Source organism: Achroia grisella, unplaced genomic scaffold (genome assembly GCF_030625045.1).
Source record: "Achroia grisella isolate CSIRO2021 unplaced genomic scaffold, CSIRO_AGI_Agris_v1 utg257, whole genome shotgun sequence".
NCBI lineage: Eukaryota > Metazoa > Arthropoda > Insecta > Lepidoptera > Pyralidae > Achroia > Achroia grisella.
In genome coordinates, this window is record NW_026712747.1 from 583,073 (window position 1) to 604,927 (window position 21,855).

Consider the following 21,855-nt stretch of genomic DNA (forward strand, 5'->3'; position numbering starts at 1 on the left):
TTATTTTATTTCGTGTTCGAGTTTCAAATAAATTATCTACTATTAAAATAAGTCTACTTATATGAGAATAGACCTCGATATTTCCATGCAGGTGAAGCTCGTGTAATGTATCAGGGTATTCACTAAAACATTATTTGTCTGGTGACCTGTGACAGTTCGTTCGCTCACTCGCATACAAAGGGAGGTATCACTCACTTCGATAGTGATATGGTTATTGTCACAAAAGTATGATATGTTAGTAATACTAATGCATGGTAGCAATTTTAGTTCAGTATTTTTTGAGGGTCATTGCTCCCTAAAATATGCTCGAGTGATGGCTGGTACATCCATCATACTCGTGAACGAGTGCTGCTTGTATGGACTGGTCTGCTCTTATCACTACGACTGATTTAATCTTATTGTGTTTTTATATTTGAGCCTAAATAAATTAGTGCTGGTTGGTAGTTTGTATTCACACGTTTCGACTTGTAAAATGTGAACTTCAAGGATTGTTTAAAAGAGAAACACACAAGTTTCTTGCTTATTCCTCTTGTGATGAGACAGCATTCCGAATGAGTGGTAGATTTAAAACAAAATTGTTGACCATTCAAAAGTGCTTAAATTAAGTTTATTTGAATAAATGATTTTCTATTATTCTCTATTACTCTAATTATTTTCTTATTAATATCGATATTATATATTCTATTGATTTTAGATGTTATTTTGCGGAAGTATTGTTAATTACTCATAAATTTATATTACTTTATTTATTTCCATCACCGTTAGCAACTTTTAGACTACAAATATTCGCTTTGGAAATCTGACCACAGCCACTGGAAGTGTTATATTTATTTATTTATTTAAATAACATTCATGCACGTCATACATAAGTAATAAGTACAAATGGTAGACTTAACACCTAATGCCATTTTCTACCAGTCAACCATGAGTATAGAGATAAGTAGTTGGCGGTTCAGTCCACACGTGTTTCGCTATTAGTGGCATAGATATCGGATATTGCCTGGATTTTGTGTTGGCTGTTTGGAGACCAAACTGCGACAGTCGCAGCTTAGGTTTCCAAATCGAATATTTGTAGTCTCACTTATGCTATTGATTGCGGAATTAAAAAGTTATATAACTTTATTAAGAAACTATATACTATTGTTATTCCGGATCCCTATCCGGATATCAGAGGGATTTTGGGATTTAGGGAAAAGGGAGATGTTCATAATTAAAGGACTAGTGACCCCATTGGTAGTATTAGGTCCTGACGTATGAAATTGGCGTTTTGTAATGTAAATAGAAATAGAAATAATCTTTATTCAAATAAACTCATTACAATTGCGATGAGCGTTTCTGATTTGAATAGTTTCATCACAGGTAATGATTATTTTTTTTTTGACAATTTTTAATGTACTACTCCTATTAGATAACTGATACACATACATAGAATTTTTTTTAGTAAATACATACATATTATATATAGAAAACACCCAGACCGATACAAACAATCATACTAATGAATACAACAGACAGACAGACAAAAATGATAAAAAATGGTATTTTGGTGTATGTACCGTAAAATTTAAATTCATACGCATGTAGTAAAAACGGTTTAATATTACAAACAGATATTCTAATTTTATTTATATGTGTATATAATAATTTACATGCTGCTGTGAGCATCATTATTGTTGTATTGTGATGTGTGATTGTAATAAATATTTTTCTATTCTATTATTTTATTTGTCACAGCCCTATGTTGGAGTTAAATTAAGTTATGTCGGCTAATTTGAGCAGGAAACTTTATATCTTTTGGGACGGAGCTCGCGGAAGGACCGCAAACTGTTTCCGTGATCGTGTACGGCAGATTTGTGAAATTTCAGCACACAGAGTACCTTATTACTTTATTACTCGTCACAAAAATGATGGCGGACGTTTCGATGGAATATTAGACATACACACCTACATACATACAATCTATATCTATACATCTATACATATAAACGATTGATTCTAAATTTTTTTCTGTGTAAGTCACTTTTGATTCTATAACCTACAGGGTATAACTCAAAGTAGTATACCATTAAGATACATACATATGATATATCTACGTACATATTATTTATTAAAATTACAATAAAATATTCCACAAAAGAATTTATTTTCGATTAATTAAGTCACGATCATGACCTGGTCAAGATTGCTGGAAGGCATTGGATGCGAGCAGCGCAGGACCGATCGTCGTGGAGATCTTTGGGGGAGGCCTTTGATCAGCAGTGGACGTCTTCCGGGCTGCGATGATGATGATGATGAATTAAGTTAAGTTAATATTCCTTAATTTTTTTTGTACTAAGCAGTCCAAAAGGGCCATAATCGTGTGTTTTAATATTTTTAAATCACATTAAAAAATCGATTACGAATTTTACTCGACTTTAGTACATCCCTTCATCCATTCTGTCCCGTCCCGTTCACTCAACAGGCGACGGGGTGGAATGACTTTTAAAAGTAATAAATTAGTGCTAGTTGGTGGTTTGTATTCACACGTTTCGACTTGTAAATGGACTTACAAGGATTATTTAAAAGAGCAACACACAAATTTCTAGCTCGTTCTTATTGTGATGAAACAGCTTTCCGAATGAGCGGTAGATTAAAAAAAATGTCATGACTATTAAAAGTGTTTAAATTAAGTTTATTTGAATAAAGGATTTTCTATTCTATTCTATTCTATTCTAATGCCTCTTCTAAAGCATTCTATTGCGAGCTCATTTGCGATCATCTGATAACGGTCCGGTACCCGCATCCATGATAACTGGCTCATTTGAATTAAATATTAAAATCGCAGTTTTGTTTTATCATTTACTCCGAAGAAACTACGAGAATACTCCAATAGACTATTGCTATTGAGTAAAAACAATATATGCATCATTATATATTGGATTTATATACTGGACACTGTAAATTAAATAAACACATGGCCAAAATTAGACCAACAATTTGCAGATTTTGCCAAGCAAATGAGGAAACGCCACTACACATCCTACATGGTTGTAGCCCAGTCATGTTTAAAAGAAATATCTCCTTTGGAAAGTATACACTATATCCTGAGGAGGTAAACACCATCGTTCCTAGGAATATCCTTTAATTTTTGTCCCATACGGGTTTAGATAGCGATTTTTGAAAAGGACGAGCACAATAGATCTATGTTTATAATACCTGATAACTGACAACAGGTCAAAATCTATACATATAAATAAAATTGGAGTATCTGTTTGTATTATTGAAATAACCGTTTTTTACTGTAATTGAAATAGAAATTGAAATAATCTTTATTCAAATAAACTTAATGTAAGCACTTTTGAATAGTCAAGTTTTTTTATTCTACCGCTTAGTCGGAATGCAGATTCATCACAAAAAGAATAAGAAAGAAACTTGTGTGTTGCTCTTTAAATAAATATTGATTTACTTATATTTAATTAACAACAAGGATTAGGCATGCGACAATCAACATAGAAACCGCTACGCACTTAATCTCTGTTCAATCAGATAACATTGTCAGCGCTATGAATTTTAAGTTAGATATTTTCTACAAAAACATTATTATCATTTATAAATTCTTCAATTTTATAATAAGCTTTTTTACAAAGATAATATTTTATGACACATTTGAATTTTATTTCTGGATAATTTGAGTACAGACTCTGGGAGTTTATTGTAAAACCTTACGCAATATCCATAAAACGAATTACTAACTTTCGTCAAACGGCACTTAGGTAAAGCTAGTTTGTTGATATTACGTAAGCTTTATATATTTATATGCATATGAATATAAATACAGTACATATTTATATTACACCAAAATAATATTTTTTACAATTTTTGTCTGTCTGTCTGTCCGTCTGTTTGTTCCGGCTAATCTTTGAAATGGCTGGACCGATTTTGACCGATAGTATATAGTAATACTTTTAGAAAAATAAAGTTAAATTCCACGCAGATGAAGTCTCGGGAACAGCAAGTCTTGAATAAAAAAAATAATACCTTCATTAGTGTCTTACAATACATTGAATACTCTATCAAACGCGATTGCCTATAAAATGGAGGAATTGCACAGACTATAAAATGCTTTCAGTATACCTATCACATTTGCACATCGGAAAGAAAACACATTCAATTTAACAAGACAATTCCCAACAAAAGGATCACACCTGAGGTAGGGATGCTGTCTGAAATCTAACGTTGGAAGCTATTCTTTTAAGTGATAACATCTGACTCCTTTGAGAGCCGAAAGAAGCGGGGATTGTCGAACACTGGTAATGTCAAATAAAAGGCAACGCGAGTGACTCGGCGTATTTGAAATGCCTTTGCCAGATCTATTTTTTGTGTTCCGCACTGGAGTTGGGGGACAGAACTCTTTGATGGCAGTTTAATGATTGCTTGTATTGATACAGTAGACTAGCTGTCTCGGCAAACGTTGTTTTGCCATATAAATTAATAACGCTATAAAAAAATAGGGGTTGATGAGAGAAGGGTGAAAATTTAGGTTTGTATGTATTTTTGTATGTTATATCATAAAAAAATAAAAACTAAACTTTGTGTCTAAAAACTAAAAAAAAAAAAAATAGGGGTGGACTACCCCTAACATTTAGGGGGATGAAAATTAGATATTGGCCGATTTTCAGACCTACTCAATACGCTCACAAAATTTCATGAGAATCGGTCAAGCCGTTTCGGAGGAGTATGGGAACGAAAACTGTGACACGAGAATTTTATATTACAGTAGATTATAATCACAGAGTATAAAACAGATGTAAGATCTAAGAATATCACGTTTGTAGATCTGTGGACTGAAGCCTTATAGTTTTTATTACATCTGATGATTAACTATATACAAATACTAGCTGTCCCGGCAAACGTTGTTTTGCCATATAATTTGTAATTGTAAAAAAATAGGGGTTGGTAACAGAAGGGCGAAAATTTAGTATGCATTTTTAATAACACAGAATAATTGTGCCCAAGAAAAATAAAAAAATAATGTTAGGGGTGGACAACCCTTATCACTTAGAGGTATGAAAAATAGATAGTAGCCGATTCTCAGACATACTGAATATGCATATAAAATTTCATAAAAATCGATCGAGCAGTTTGGGAGGAGTATGGTAAATAACATTGTGACACGAGAATTTTATATATAAGATTATAAAGTTTGTATCGATTTTGATTTTCACTTGCAAATAACTAATCTATACATATAAATAAAATTGTAGTGTCTGTTTGTAATATTGAAATAATAGTTTTTTACTACATGTATATGAATACAAATACGGTATATACACCAAAATAACATCTTTTACAATTTTTGTATGTCTCCCTGTCTGTTTGTTCCGGCTAATCTCTGAAATGGCTGCACCGATTTTGACGGGAATTTTATTGGCAGGTAGCTGATTTAATAAGGAGTAACTTAAGCTACTTTTATTTAAAAAATGAAGTTAAATTCCACGCGGACGAAATCACGGGTACAGCTAGTACGTAATAAAAATATACGGAACACTCAGAGATACTAAATATATAGAGACTTTAGTATATTTCAAATGACTCGTTCACGAGGACGTCCGTTTAATTTGGCGAATAATTTACTCTTGTTTGCAAAAAGTTTACGTCCGGGACCCGCCGTTCCGTCTTAAGAAAATAAACGAAATGTTTTATTTTCAGGCCTCGAACGCGACGAAATTATATGGAGATTATTTCAGATTTTCTATTTCTTCATAATAAGTGTTGGCTGAGTGTAAAAACACAATCCTGCTAATATGCAGGATTGTGTTTGCATTCAAATTCAAATTCAAAATATCTTTATTCATGTAGGTCTATTACAGACTCTTATCATATGTCAAATCTACCGTCAGTTCGGAATTCGAACGCGATGAAATTATATGGAGATTATTTGAGATTTTCTATTTCTTCATAATAAGTGCTGGCTGTGTGTAAAAACACAATCCTGTTAATATACAGGATTTTGTTTGCATTCAAATTCTAAAAAAATATCTTTATTCATGTAGGTCTATTACAGACTCTTATGAAAAATATGCCATTGCAAAATCTGCTTATATCAAGCGTACAAATCTTTAATTAATTAAATTATCGATTGTTTATAAATTGAATTATTGGATGTATGTATATGTCAATTTTAATTTCCAAACACTCTTTAATTTCTTCAAAATAAGTGCTAGCCAGTCATGCTGTTTTCTTTTAAATAATATTCCAGAGAGACTTATATCGTGCTTATTAAATATTTGTATCGCCATACAAAATGGACTCTGTTTTGTGTTTTCAAATATAATAATTTTACTGTTCATTCAAATTCAAAATATCTTTATTCATGTATGTCTATTACAGACTCTTATCATATGTCAAATCTATCGTCAGTTCGAAATTCGAATGCAACGAATTTATATGGAGATTATTTGAGATTTTCTATTTCTTCATAATAACTGCTGGCTGTGTGTAAAAACACAATCCTGTTAAGATGCAGGATTTTGTTTGCATTCAAATTCAAATTCAAAATATCTTTATTCATGTAGGTCTATTACAGACTCTTATCATATGTCAAATCTACCGTCAGTTCGATATGATTTCGAGATGAGAAGAACTGACAAGAAACTCAGCTCGTATTCTTTTTATATAATTGTTATACATGTTCATAATAATGCAGATTCATTTTGGGAGAATAGAGTGACCACCAGCATAAGCTATTTACATAAAATCTTATCAGTGTTCGTAACATAAACAGACTACACAATAAGCACACGTTCACAAGTATGACGGATGAGTCAGCCATCATTGCACTCAACCATATTAGAGGGAGCACATCGACCCGGCCCACCACGCCGACACAAGTTTGAACTTTATAGCGAGCATAACTGTTTCAAGTTATAATATATAAATGACGTAGTGGAGTCTACGTCATTTATATTATTTACAGCATAGGCTGTACCAATCACAGTTTTCACCCATTACAATATTTGATTTACATTATTTAAATTATAAGATGGCATTACTAAATTTATAATAAGTTTATCTGATGTTTAATACATTGATAATTATGTATGTCAAAGGGAAAGTTATATGCATCATCTCAAAGTTAAAATTGTAATCAAATCCACGCATTTCTGTCATATATACGTACATATATTGTGTTTATGTCTGACTTCAAATGGAAATCCCGTGCATGCCACAACTATTGCCATGCTCGTTTGTCATCTATACATATAAATAGAATTGGAGTGTCTGTTTGTAATATTGAAATAACCGTTTTTTACTACATGCATTTGACTATAAATACGATATGTACACCAAAACAACATTTTTTACAATTTTTGTTTGTCTGTCTGTCTGTTTGTTCCGGCTAATCTCTGAAATTCCTGGACTGATTTTGACGGGACTTTTTGGCAGGTAGCTGATAATAATAATAATAAATAATAATCTCAGGACAATTCACACAGAGCCATCTAGACCCAAGTTAAGCTAGCTAGAGCTTGTGTTATGGGTACTAGATAACTGATACATATATATTTTTTTTTTGTAAATACATACACATTATACATAGAAAACACTCAGACCAATACACACAACCATACTCATGAATACAAATGTTTGTGCCGTGCGAGGAATTGAACCCGCGACCATCGGTCGTAAAGCGGTGTGCTTGACCGCTAGACCAGCGTGGTCGTCAAAATGCTGATGTAATAAGGAGTAATTTAAGCTATTTTTATTTTAGAAAAATAAAGTTAAATTCAACGCGGACGAAATCGCGGGAACAGCTAGTCTTCCAATAAAACCTTTACTTATAAGTATGGTACATTAAACATCTACAAGAATAACGATTATCTATCCTGTTGTACGTACAAACTAACAAGCGAGTTGAACTAGAAACAAAGTCACATATCGGCCGTTTCCGATCACGTCGGAAGCACGCTCCCGTCCCGTTCACGTCCCGTTCACGTTCCGTTGCAGCCCCGCTGTCGTCCCGCCGGCCATTGACACCAATAAAGGCGTGTTTAAACAATGATATAGTGGACGAGCGTGTTTACACAATATATGGACAGTGTTCACGCTAAAAGAGATCAATTTGTGCAGCCAATATGAATGGGAAAGGAATAACAGATGGCTGTGTAATCCAATCAAATGACTTTTTAATAGAAAATCCAAAAACAGATAGCGTTTTATTTGTTTTTGCAGCAATTATTTCCGCAGAAATAGAAATAGAAATAATCTTTATTCAAATAAACCTAATGTAAGCACTCTTAAATAGTCACATTTTTTTATTCTGCCACTCGTTTGGAATGCAGACTTATGTAGCTTAACTTGGGTCTAGATGTGAATTGTTCTGAGAATATTATTATTATTCTTTTTATATATAGGTACTATATATATTTACTCGTGTCACAGCAAACGTTTGTTTTGCCGAAAAAACTTGACCGATTCTCATGAAATTTTAATGACACATAATTGTTACTAATATTATAAATGCGATAGAAATAGAAATAGAAATAATCTTTATTCAAATAAACTCATTACAAGCACTTTTGAATAGTTTTTTTGATTCTAGGCAAAACAACGTTTGCCGGGACAGCTAGTATATATATATATATATATAAAGAAATAGGGGTTGTATGTATTTTTAATGATGTTTTTTTATATAAATCGTTACAGTATAATATTATAAATGCGAAATAAGTAACTGTCTGTCTGCCTCGCTTTCACGCCGAAACTATAGAACCGATTTAAATGATATTTAGTACGCAGGTAGTCTAGAACCCGAGAAAGGACATAGGCTACTTTTTTATCCAAAAAAAGGGTTATAAGGGCTCAAAAGGGGAGCCGAAAGGTTACATGGCAATATCGACAATTTATGCGAACGAAGTCGCGGGCACATCTAGTAAAATAATATAAGTAAAAAAATTTACCCAAAAAATAATGTTAGGGGTGGACAACCCTTATCACTTAGGGGTATGAAAAATAGATAGTAACCGATTCTCAGACTACTGAATATGCATGTAAAATTTCATAAAAATCGGTAAGCCGTTTGGGAGGAGAGAATGACACGAGAATTTTATATATAAGATATATAAAATATATAAGATATATAAAATTCTCGTGTCACAGTTTTCGTTCCCATACTCCTCCGAAACGGCTTGACAGATTCTCATGAAATTTTGTGAGCGTATTGAGTAGGTCTGAGAATCGGCCAAAATCTATTTTTCATCCCCCTAAATGTTAGGCGTAGTCCACCCCTAATTTTTTTTTTTATTATTTAGACAAAATTTTTAGTTTCTATTTTTTTATGATACAACATACAAAAATACATACACTCCTAAATTTTCACCCTTCTATCATCAACCCCTATTTTTTATAGTGTTATTAATTTATATGACAAAACAACGTTGGCCGGGACAGCTAGTATATGTATATATTATATCTCCCTTTGATGGGGTCATGGAAAAATCACCAAGCAATGACAATATTATTATTGTCTTCTCTTCTTCAATCGTTCACTCTTGCCAGACTGGGCATGGCTTCTATGATGGTATATCTTAGCGTATAGTATCGTTGTGGTCCTTGGCGACAGAGCTCCAGAACGACGCTGGGTTTGACCCCAGCAGTATGCCCGATAATGAGCATATGCTCGAGGGCCGTCCCGCGGAAGAACCCCCTAAAAAAAAGACAGTTCCTTGTAATTTGCCTCCATCTGATACGGTTTTTGGCTGCACGAGAACATCGTACAATGGACTGCTATGTAGCTGTTCTTATAAAGTCGTTATTAATTGTCACTGTTCTTTTACAGGTTTTGGTCTGCTCTAATCACTCCGACTGATTTCCTCTCATTTAGTTGCTCAACTAGTTGGTTGTATATAATATTTTCCCTATTTGAGTATTTAATTGATTTAGTGCGAATTGGTAGTTTGTATTCAACTGTAAACACACTGCAAGTTAAAAATGTAAAGTAACAATACAATAATTTAAAAGAGCTACACGTAAGTTTCTTGCTCGTACTTCTTGTGATGAGACAGCTTTCCCAATGAGCGGTAGATTATAAAAATTGTGGATGACTATTAAAAAGTGCTTCAATGTAAGTTTATTTGAATTTATTTTCTATTCTATTCTTTTGCTGGTTTTTACGCTATGAGGCATATACATACCACACTTACGAGCCGAAACCAAGTTAGTTTTTTTTTATATCATGTAGGTGGCAAACAAGCATACGGCCCATCTGATGGTAAACGGTTACCGTAGCCTATGGAAGCATGAAACACCAAGGGTGTCACATGTGCGTTGCCGCCCCTCAGAAACCTTACTATACCCTTCTTGAAAAACCCCATGCTGTAGTCTCTCGAGAAAACCTCGGTAGGTAGTGCATTCCACAATGTAAGTGTACGCGGGAGGAAGCTCCTCTGAAACCGCACTGTCCGAGACCACATATGTTCCAGCGTGTGGGGATGAATTCCCTGTCGATGGCGAGCGGTGCGATGGTAAAAGGTAGCCGTAGGCATCATGTCGAATAATTCCTCAGAACACAGTCCGTTGTATATTCGGTAGAGCAGAGTGTGTTGTTGTCATTATTATTATTATTTTATCTTTTCCCTTCTCTTTTCTTATCAGTATAAAAGATGGTAATACTTCTCCTTCCTTCCTTTATATTGGTCCTTAAATATTAACAGAGGTTTATCAAATTTATGTTAAGTTCCACGCGGACGAAGTCGCAGATACAGATAGTATTATAGGTAGAAAACATCCAGACCGATACAAACAATCATACTTATGAATATAAATTTAGAATAGAATAGAATAGAAAATCATTTATACAAATAAACTTAATTTAAGCACTTTTGAATAGTCATAAAAAACATTTTTCTACCGCTCATTCGGAAAGCTGTCTCATCACAAGAAGAACGAGCAAGAAACTGTGTGTGTGTTGCTCTTTTAAATCCTTGTAACTTTACATTTACAAGTCGAAACTTGTGAATACAAACTACCAACCAGCACTAATTTAGTTGCGTCAAATATAAATATACAAATACTTGTGCCGTGCGAGGAATTGAATCGTAAAAGGTAGCCGTAGCCATCATGTCATTCATCAGAACACAGTCCGTTGTATATTCGGTAGAACATCGTGTGTTGTTGTTATATTATTATTATTTTATCTTTTCTTTTCTTTTCTCTTCTCTTATAAAAGATGGTAATACTTCTCCTTCCTTCCTTCATATTGGTCCTTAAATATTTTTATTTTTATTTTTAAATACAATTTTCCACAGACATATTCGTCCGTGCCTTTTTTAATTTACTTTTATATTATTATGTATATTTATTTAATTTCCACTTTTGTACAACTCCAGCCGAGATGTTACAATTTGCCTAACAGTGACACCGAGGCAGACCTTATCCGTCTCGCCCAGAACCACCGCTGGCCGGCCGGTGAGTTGACAACATGCAGTGTCACCCATCTTTATTAGGAGGATTAGATTTACCAATATGCAATTATATAAATCTTACACTACTACTAATTTCACAGTTTTCATTACATTGTCCTTATATACATACATACGTACATAGGTCCTGAAATATTAACACAGATTTCTCAAATTCTTTTAACTATATAGATTTTTGTTAGATATCAAACTATTGCGTTCTGTAAAGCATAACATCGAAATGCATGCTGCAAGTGTAACATGGAATATATCCGTAAACGGTTGCAGAACAAAGGATTCGGCTAAATAGCCGCAGGTGAATCCTTCATATCGGTTTCCATTTGGAAACCGATATGCTGAACATGCAGCCGGCAGTTCGCGGGAGCAGTACACGACTCGTGAAACTGGGATACATCGGTACGAAATTGCTTTGAGCCTCGATGCTGTGACGCAAAATTGAAGATTTGAATGATGTGTACGTACGTTGATTGCATGATCTGACTTCGGGTCAAACGACACTTCTACGACAAAAAAAAATTAATTAACAGACAAAAAAGACAGATTTAGTTTTTAATTAATAAATAGATATAGATTTACTAGCTACTCGCCTTCGCACGGGTGTACATGTATTATATCTATACATATAAATAAAATTGGAGTGTCTGTTTGTAATATTAAAATAACCGTTTTTTACTACATGCATGTGAATATAAATACGGTACTTATACCAAAATATATTTTTTTACAGTTTTGTATGTCTGTCTGTCGGTCTGTTTGTTCTGGCTAATCTCCGAAATGGTTGGACCGATTTTGACGGGACTATTGTTGGCAGGTTGGCGATGTAATAATGAGTAACTTAGGCTACTTTTATTTTAGAAAAATAAAGTTAAATTCCACTTGGACGAAGTCGCGGGAACAGCTAGTCTATATATATATATAAAATTTGTGTGTCTGTTTGTAATATTAAAATAACCGTTTTTTACTACATGCATATGATTATAAATATGGCACATACACCAAAATAACATTTTCTACAATTTTTGTCTGTCTGTCTGTCGGTCTGTTTGTTCTGGCTAATCTCCGAAATGGTTGGACCGATTTTGACGGGATTTTTTTTGGCGGGTATCTGATGTAATAAAGAGTAACTGGGGCTATTTTTATTGTAGAAAGATTTCCGAATTAACATTTATGTTAAATTCCACGCGGACGAAGTCGCAGGTACAGATAGTGTTATAGATAGAAAACATCCAGACCGATAGAAACAACCATACTTATGAATATAAATAAGGCGGCGTTCTAATCCACTATACCACCGAGGCTGGTGGATGAGTAGAGGGTAGATTTCCGATATCTACCCCAATTTTAGGGCAGTGTCGACGCTTTTAGTGAATTATGTTTTGTTTATTTTGATAAATCACAGTGGCGGGTTCACTGACCCATATCCAATTGTGCCCAATACAAAAATGGGAAATAGTAAGGTTATCGAATGGTATAAGAAAATGAAATGGCCTGTTCTTGAAAGGTAATTGAAGAGGCAATTCACAATGTCTGAATATTTCCATTTGTTTATTTCGAAGTAGGTTTATTATATATACATACATATATACTCGTGTACGGGTGCTGCTTGTGGGGACTGGTCTGTTCACGTTGCGAACACTGATTAGATTTTTTGATTTTTTTTTATATAGCATATGCTGGTGGTCACTCTATTCTCCCAAATTTGAATTTAAATGGAATAGTATTATCGTAAATATGTATAACATTAAAAAAAATACGAGCTGATTTTCTTGTCAGTTCTTCTCATCTCGAAATCATTCCGAACTGACGGTAGATTTGACATATCATAAGAGTCTGTAATAGACCTACATGAATAAAGATATTTTGAATTTGAATTTGATATATTTTAACCGTCTTCCAAAAAGTTCAAAAATATCATGAGTATAATTGTATGTATCGGTCTGGGTTTTTTCTATGTCTAATACTAGCCACTCGCCCCGGCTTCGACCGGGTGTGCATCTATATATATATGACTCAAAGGTGACTGACATAGTGATCTATCAACGCACAGCCCAAACCACTGGACGGATCGGGCTGAAATTTGGCATGCAGGTAGATGTTATGACGTAGGCATCCGCTAAGAAAGGATTTTGATTAATTCTACCCCCAAGGGGATAAAATAGGGGATGAAAGTTTGTAAGAAACTTTGTTAATTTTAAACCGATCGGGCTGAGACATTGCAGGCATAAATCTACTATGAATATGATAATTTTGTCTGTCTGTCTGTTTGTTCCGGCTAATCTCTGAAATGGTTCGACCGATTTTGACAGTACTTTTATTCGCAGATACTTGATGTAATAAAGAGTAACTTAGGCTACTTTTATTTTAGAAAAATAAAGTTAAATTAAAAGAAATAAAAAGTAAAAAAAAATCATGTAACAAACACAAATAACACAGACAGATACAGAATATCGTCTTAATGAGATTCTCATTTACAACGCTAGAATAGTGGAGTCTGTCGTAATTACCTTTCCTTTGTTCTTAATTTCCTTTCTTATGTTGTTGTTTTGTTCTCAATTATTTATATAATATCTTCTTACTGTAGTTAGTAAACGATGAGAGCATCATGAATGAGCAAAATAACTGATAAATTACATACACTCAGGTCGTGAGTTCAAATTTTGCTGATAATAAAAAAGAAGCATTGTGTATTCATAATTTGAACAGAGTGTGGTCAGAAATGTATGAGACATAAGTATTGATTCCAATAAAAAACTATTAAAAGACACTTATTGTTCGAACAACTGGTTTTAAAAATGAAGTTCTTTTAGTTTTTTTAACTTTTTCGACGTTTCGACTAGGTTGGTCCAGCTTGTGACCATAGATGGTGAGTAATGAGAGGTCCTGGTCAGCCATCGTCGCATACTGCGAGTCAGTAATGGCCAAAGGAGGCGGCAGAGAGAGGACCCGAAGTTGTTATCTGCGTCGTCAATTTGTCGGAGATGAGCTAGACGGAGATGGATGATATATATTCAAATATCCTATATATTCATAAAAATCTTGACTTATTTCCAAAAAACAGCAATATTCATAATATTAATACAAGATTTAAAGACAAACTTGCTGTCCCCAAGTATCGTTTAGAAAAAGTTAATAGGTCTTTTATGGGAATAGGTATAAAAATTTACAATAAGATACCAAAGGATATGTTGGAATTACCCTTAAATAAATTCAAACCATCTGTTAAATCATATTTACTGAGCAAAGCCTATTACTCACTAAACGAATACTTGAATGACGAGTGTGCATGGATGTTGTTCATGCACTGAACATCAACTATATAAATATACATCATCAACATCCAAACTCACAAACTTTATAATAGAAAATAGAATAGAGAATCCTTTATTCCAATAAACTTAATTTAAACACATTTGAATAGTTATAACATTTTTTTTAATCTACCGCTCTATCAGAAAACTGTGTTGCTCTTTTAAATAATTGAAACTTTATATTTTTCAAGTCGAAACGTGTGAATACAAAATATATTAAGATTAAGATGTATCTACCGATATTATCTAGTAAGTTAATATTAATTTACATGTATTCGCTGAAATCCAACGCTGAAGCTTTTAAAGCTTTATAAAGTTCACTGGCGTACGGATCGTATGCTGAAAGCTATAATACTGTACTTTAAATTCGATACGACAGTACAGCGGGCCGAATTCTAATTGCAGTATACTGTATGCTATTAAAATACCAGGGATGTTAGAGAGCTCCATAACCGTAACCGTACTATCGGATATCCGATATAAAAAAATATTCATTACCGTAACCGAAACCGAAATAAAAGTTTCGGATAACATCGGATAGGGGCGGAGTCTAATTGAGACACGTTATGTAACCATTTTATTAGCTACTTGTATTTTACTTTTGAAATTCCTTAAAAAATTAATATCCGTAACCGAAATTATCCGAAACTAACGGATAATCCGAAATAATTTCATATCCGTATCCGGTACAGTAATCATTCCTATATCCGAAATTTTATGTCCATAACATCCCTGTGAAATACGTATATTATTTTCTCATTTACATAATTGCATAGTTATAGATAAAAGGGATAAAATTACAGAAAAAGATTTTTTTTTTTTATTTTGTATTTACACATTTTAACTTAATAATGTAAAGTTACAACTACATTATTTAAAAGAGCAACAGGCACTTTTCTAGTTCTAATAACAGCCTCGGTGGTCTAGTGGTTTAGCACACCGCTTTACTATCCGATGGTCGTGGGTTCGGTTACTCGCACGGTACAAACATTTGTATTCATAAGTATGATTGTTTGTATCGGTCTGGGAGTTTTCTATGTATAATATGTATTTATTTACAAAAAAAAAATTATACTTTATTTTAGAAAAATAAAGTTAAATTCCACGCGGACGAAGTCGCGGGAGCAGCATGTAATGAATAACAATAGTAAATGTAAGGTGGGGTGACATAGTTTAGACACGGCAGTGCTTAGTAGACAATATTGAGTTTGTCTTACTAGCCTAGCCATATTTAATTGCAATTATTATATTGATTAGATACATCAACTGTGTTCAATACAATCTATGAGAGTATTGTTTCGAGTAGCCCATTATTAGGAATAGAATAGAATAGAATAGAAAATCATTTATTCAAATAAATTTAATTGAAGCACTTTTGAATCGTCATAATTTTTTTTTTGTCTACCGCTCTTTCGGAAAGCTGTCTCATCACAAGTAGAATGAGCATAAAACTTGTGTGTTGCTCTTTTGAATAATCCTTGTAAGTTTACATTTACAAGTCGAGACGTGTGAATACAAACTACCAACCAGCACAATTTTTTTGGGTCAAATATAAATATACAATAAGATTAAATCAGTCGTAGTGATAAGAGCAGACCAGTCCCTACAAGCAGCACTCTTTCACAGTATGCTCGTGCAATATGTCGGATGAGCCAGCAATCACTGCGCTCGACCATATTTTAGGGAGCCCAATAACCCGGCCCACCACGCCGCCACATGTCTGGACATTTTAGTGAGCAACTACTCATTCCACTCGACCACATCATAGCTACTTAAAATTACTGTATGGTAGTTACAGTATTCGCACTTTACATGAGGATGCACGCGGTAATCAATACAAAAGCCGCTACGCTATCATATATCAAGAAAGCAATTTGAAAAATAAATTATAGAATGTACTAATAAATAGTAAACACTTTTCAATGTACTAATGCTAGCATTTTCTGCCCGTGATTTAATAGTTGCTGCTTAGTTATTGGCCTCAAATATCCTATCTTTAGTTAGTGTCATGCTACAGAAGGATTTGCTTAGGGAAAAAATTGTCCAATAGAGGGCTCTATACTTTATTTTAGAAAAATAAAGTTAAATTCCACGCGGACGAAGTCGCGGATGCAGCAAGTAATAAATGAATAACAATAGTGGCAAACAAGTGACAAGTGACAACAATAGTGGCAAAGCTAGGGGAAAAATTGTCCAATACTCTATTGGACAATTTTTCCCCTAGCTTTGCCAGTTCGTCAGCATTTTCGGAACTGAGGCACACCATAGAAGGGTCCAGGATCCTGTTGGGCAGTTTTTAACCCTAACTTTGCCAATTGGTCATTCGGCATGGCATTTTCAAATATTTAGGAATCAACGCACGCCACAGAACATTTCAGGGTCCTGTTAGGCGGTTTTTGATCCTAGTTTTGCCAGCTATTGGGCGGTTTTTGGTCCTGACTCCGCCAGTTGGTCAGCATTTTGAAATCTAGAAATCGAGGCATGCCACATAAGTGTTCAAGGCCATGTTAGGTGGATTTTGGTACTAACTTTATCACTTGGTCAGCAATTTCGTTGCTTTAATGTAAAACTGACTAGGGATCTCAACGTATTATTCCTGCATCCTATTAGAAGAAGATAGCAGCGAAAGAAGTGATCTAAATTAAAGTAATTACTATAATTAGATAAAATATCAGCAACCAAAGTTTCCAAGGAACCGAACCTCGTCTCATTAAGAAAGTTACGTACATTAATTGCGCAGCAGAAATAAGTTGCGAAACAAAATGAATTCCCTCCCGCTACGTGCCTCACACGTGTTCATTAGTTGAATGTTAGGTCTCAACTCAGGAACTCGGATTTTGGAATCACATTTACTATGTAGACAATTGTGAGAATGTAGCGAATTTAGTCTTAAACCTCTTAATGTTTGAGTTCTTATTTGGTTGCTTAGTGTTCAGCGATTAAGGTTGATTGAGGTAGAATTGAAACAGCAAGCACTGCAGGTGATTTTAAAAGCTTGTTATTTATTTAAGAGGAGGTTGTATTTATCTTAATTCTAAAGAAAATAGAGTAAGGTTTTTTACAAGCATATATATATAAGATATTATATGGCGATGCATCTGTATTGATTTTTCTACATACTAGCTATATTCTGTAGCATCATCTGTATTAATTCAGGTAATAAGTATCATCATTGAAGAATTGCGACTTTGAAGTGGCAATGGGCAGGGCACATAGCTCGTAGGACAGATGGCCGTTGGGGCAGTAAAGTCCTCGAGTGGCGACCACGGACCGGAAGACGCAGCGTGGGAAGGCCTCCAGCAAGGTGGACCGACGATCTGGTCAAGATCGCTGGAAGGCATTGGATGCGAGCAGCGCAGGACCGATCGTCGTGGAGATCTTTGGGGGAGGCCTATGTCCAGCAGTGGACGTCTTCCGGGCTGCGATGATGATGATGATGAAGTATCATCATCATTACATAGTATAAAACAGAGTCGCTGTCGCCGTCTGTCCCTATGTATGCTTAAATCTTTAAAACTACGCAACGGATTTTGAAGCGGTTTTTTTAATAGCTAGAGTGATTCAAGAGGAAGGTTTATATATATAATATATGTATACCCGTTTGAAGCTGGGGCGAGTAATACCTTCATTTGCCATAAAATAATTCGTGTTAAGACCCGGTAATTATTTAAATAATGTATATTAAATAGATTTTATATACCTCAATGTGTGATGTAGCTATAATTAACTTGTCCAGTTAATAACATTCATTGAGCAACTCGTTAAGTTTACCAAATTGTCAAATGACGGCCATTACTTCAGCATAGTTGTTTTTTTTTTGGATGATAATGTAATGTTGTACCAGTCTGCGCTAACGGTTTATGCTGGCGGGGCACGAGTGGAGGATGATAAGATGAACATGAAGTCAGGTCAGTTAGCCCATCGTGACAAATTCACCAAGAATTTATCACGATGGTTTCCAATGGGAACCGCGTGGAGGTCCTGACATGGTGCATTGCTGGTAATGGGGTCATGAGTCCACATTACTAACAATTCCCTTCCCCCCACTTCACCACAGTCTTAATCGAGTTAGTTGTAACTTTCTCTTTAATAATAGCTGATAGTTAGGTGTATAGGGCTCATTGTAGGGCTCTCGTGAAGAAAAGGGCTGTTAACGTGAATAGTTACATGGTTCTTTAATGACGACCTCGGTGGTCTAGCGGTTTAGCACTTACTTCCGATGGTCGCGGGTTCGATTCCTCGCACGGCAACATTTGCATTCATGAGTATGATTGTTTGTGTCGGTCTGGGTGTTTTCGAAAATTTACGAAAAAATATAGATCTATGTATTTGTAACAGTTATATAGTACACATAACACAAGCACAATTCACACAGCACGATCTAGACCCAAGTTAAGCTAGCTAAAGCTTGTGTTATGGGTACTAGATAACTGATACAAATACATAGATTTTTTTTAAATACTAATTATACATAGAAAACACCCAGACCGATACAATAATCGTTTTTTACTACATGCATATGTATATAAATACGGTATGTACACCAAAACAACATTTTTTACAATTTTTGTCTGTCTGTCTGTCTGTTTGTTCCGGGTAATCTCTGAAATTAACGAAAAAATATGAGACTTTTTGGCTGGTAACTGATTATAATAATAAATAATAATCTCAGGACAATTCACACAGAGCCATGTAGATCCAAGTTAAGCTAGCTAGAGCTTGTGTTATGGGGACTAGATAACTGATACCAATACATAGATATATTTTTTTTGTAAATACATACATATTATACATAGAAAACACCCAGACCGATACAAACAATCATACTCATGAATACAAATTTTTGTGCCGTGCGAGGAATCGAACCCGCAACATCAGAAAGCGGTGTGGTAAACCACTAAACCATCGAGGTCGTTAATATATCATGAAACATGGTTAGTAGAAGGCAAACAGCCAACATTCCCTGCAATAACAAACTATAGTTTAGACTCTGCAAGAAAAACACTAGTTTCTCGCGTTTAAACCGTCGCTGTCGTAAAATAAATTAAAACTTTTCTTTTTCAACTCACACTGTAAAGTTGCAAGTCTAACACTCGCTCCCAAGTATCGTTTACAAAACAATGGCTAGACCGTAAACGATGACCCCATGAAAACGTCGCAAATAGAAACTTTCTACAACTATATCTTATAGAATGGGCTATGACAAAGTGCTACAGCGTTTAGACGTAAAATTAGTGCCGGCTATAAAATCAAAAGGCGCTACTGGGCACACGTACACACCGACGCGAGTTTCGTGTTATATATAGTTTTTTATTTATTTATTCTTTTGCACACAAAATTGTATACATGGCGGACTTAATGCCTGATGGCATTCTAGTTCTATTCTCTAGTCTATAGTTATGTGTGAATTATACCAGGGATGTTAGGGAGCTTCGTAACCGTAACCGAATCCGAAATAAAAGTTTCGGACAATATCGGATAGGGGCGTAACCTAATTGAGACACGTTATGTAACCATTTTATTAGTTATTTGTATTTTACTTTTGGACTTAAAAAAATAATATCCGTAATCGAAATTATCCGAAACTAACGGATAATCCGAAATAATTTCATATCCGCATCCGTATCCGTATCCGGTATAATAATCATTCCTGTATCCGAAACCTATCATGAGAGAGAGTATAACAAAGAGAGTACAAACAGTATTCAATTAACAAGTGTAAGAAAATAACACATAAGAATAATATATAATAATAAAAAAACACATAACACTTTAACTTACACATAACTTATACCATTCAAAAATTGTTACAAGGGGTAACAATTTGGGTCTGTCAAGGCCCTAAGGGATCTTAGAATAGAATAGAATTTAGAATAGAATTTTTTTATTAACTCGTTTTTACAGTAATAACATAAGAAATACAAGAATAATTTACACATTATGTGTGGAAATAGTTTCCAGCGCTGATTTTCAGTTGGGCCCCCAGTACGGACGCGCAAATATTACAATTAAAAAATACTTATATATTAACTTAATAAATCAAATACTATGCAATTAAAATAAACATAATAATATCAAGAGATATCTTCAATAAATTGGACTCTATGTTTAAATATAATGTATTACGAATTTATAAATTAATCGAATAAGAGAAAGTGACGACGTCCTTGAAGCCGCTCGTGATGGCATTGAAAAGTGATCACCGACCGGCCACTGCGACGACCTCGATGCCCCGTCAGCATCATACATCGCGTAGTAACAGGTCCAAATACAATGTATTGGGCTGTCAAATTTATTGCACAGTATTTTTAGAATGCTGTTACTGTTGCCACGCGATGTGTACAACAGAGAGGCGATCCGTTTGCGTCTGATGGCATACAGGTCGTCGGTATATACTGCTGCAAACAAGTCTGCTGCGACCTCGTCACTCCAGCAATGGCGCTTCTAGATGCACCGTGTTTTTTTTAATATCTATCCCATATACCTCTCGTCAGATCTCCGACATGGGACGGTCTTTTAAAGATTTTTCCACAAGATACATTCAGAAAACTATCTTGTTTTAAGAATATGAAAATTTTGTAAAATTTGTATTTATATAAAAAAACTAACAAAAAACTAGTTTCCAATACGTAACGGTGTGATAGGTGGTCACGTTTGCGGAGGCAGCCAGTAATTCTCCATCTCGGCCAACGAGGCAAGTTTAATGAAATTCTTGCCTCTACCTACATTGCTAGCTAGGGACGACTTTTTAAACTCATCGTCTTACGCGTGATATACATACATACATACATATATGTATATGGTAAGCCTATCCGCCATAACTAGAAAGTTTAGCCACGAACTTCTGAATCGATAATTTAATATCATTGATACGTAGACTTTGTGTAAAGTCGTCTTCGTGTGAGACCCCCCGCAGTCCCGCAGTCCCGCAGTCCCGCAGTCCCGCAGCCATATTTTATTTCAAAAGCAAAAAGTCTAATCAGTGTTCGTAACAAAAACACACCATATATATATATATATATATATATATATATATATATATATATATATATATATATATATATATTTGTATGTAATTATGTATAGTA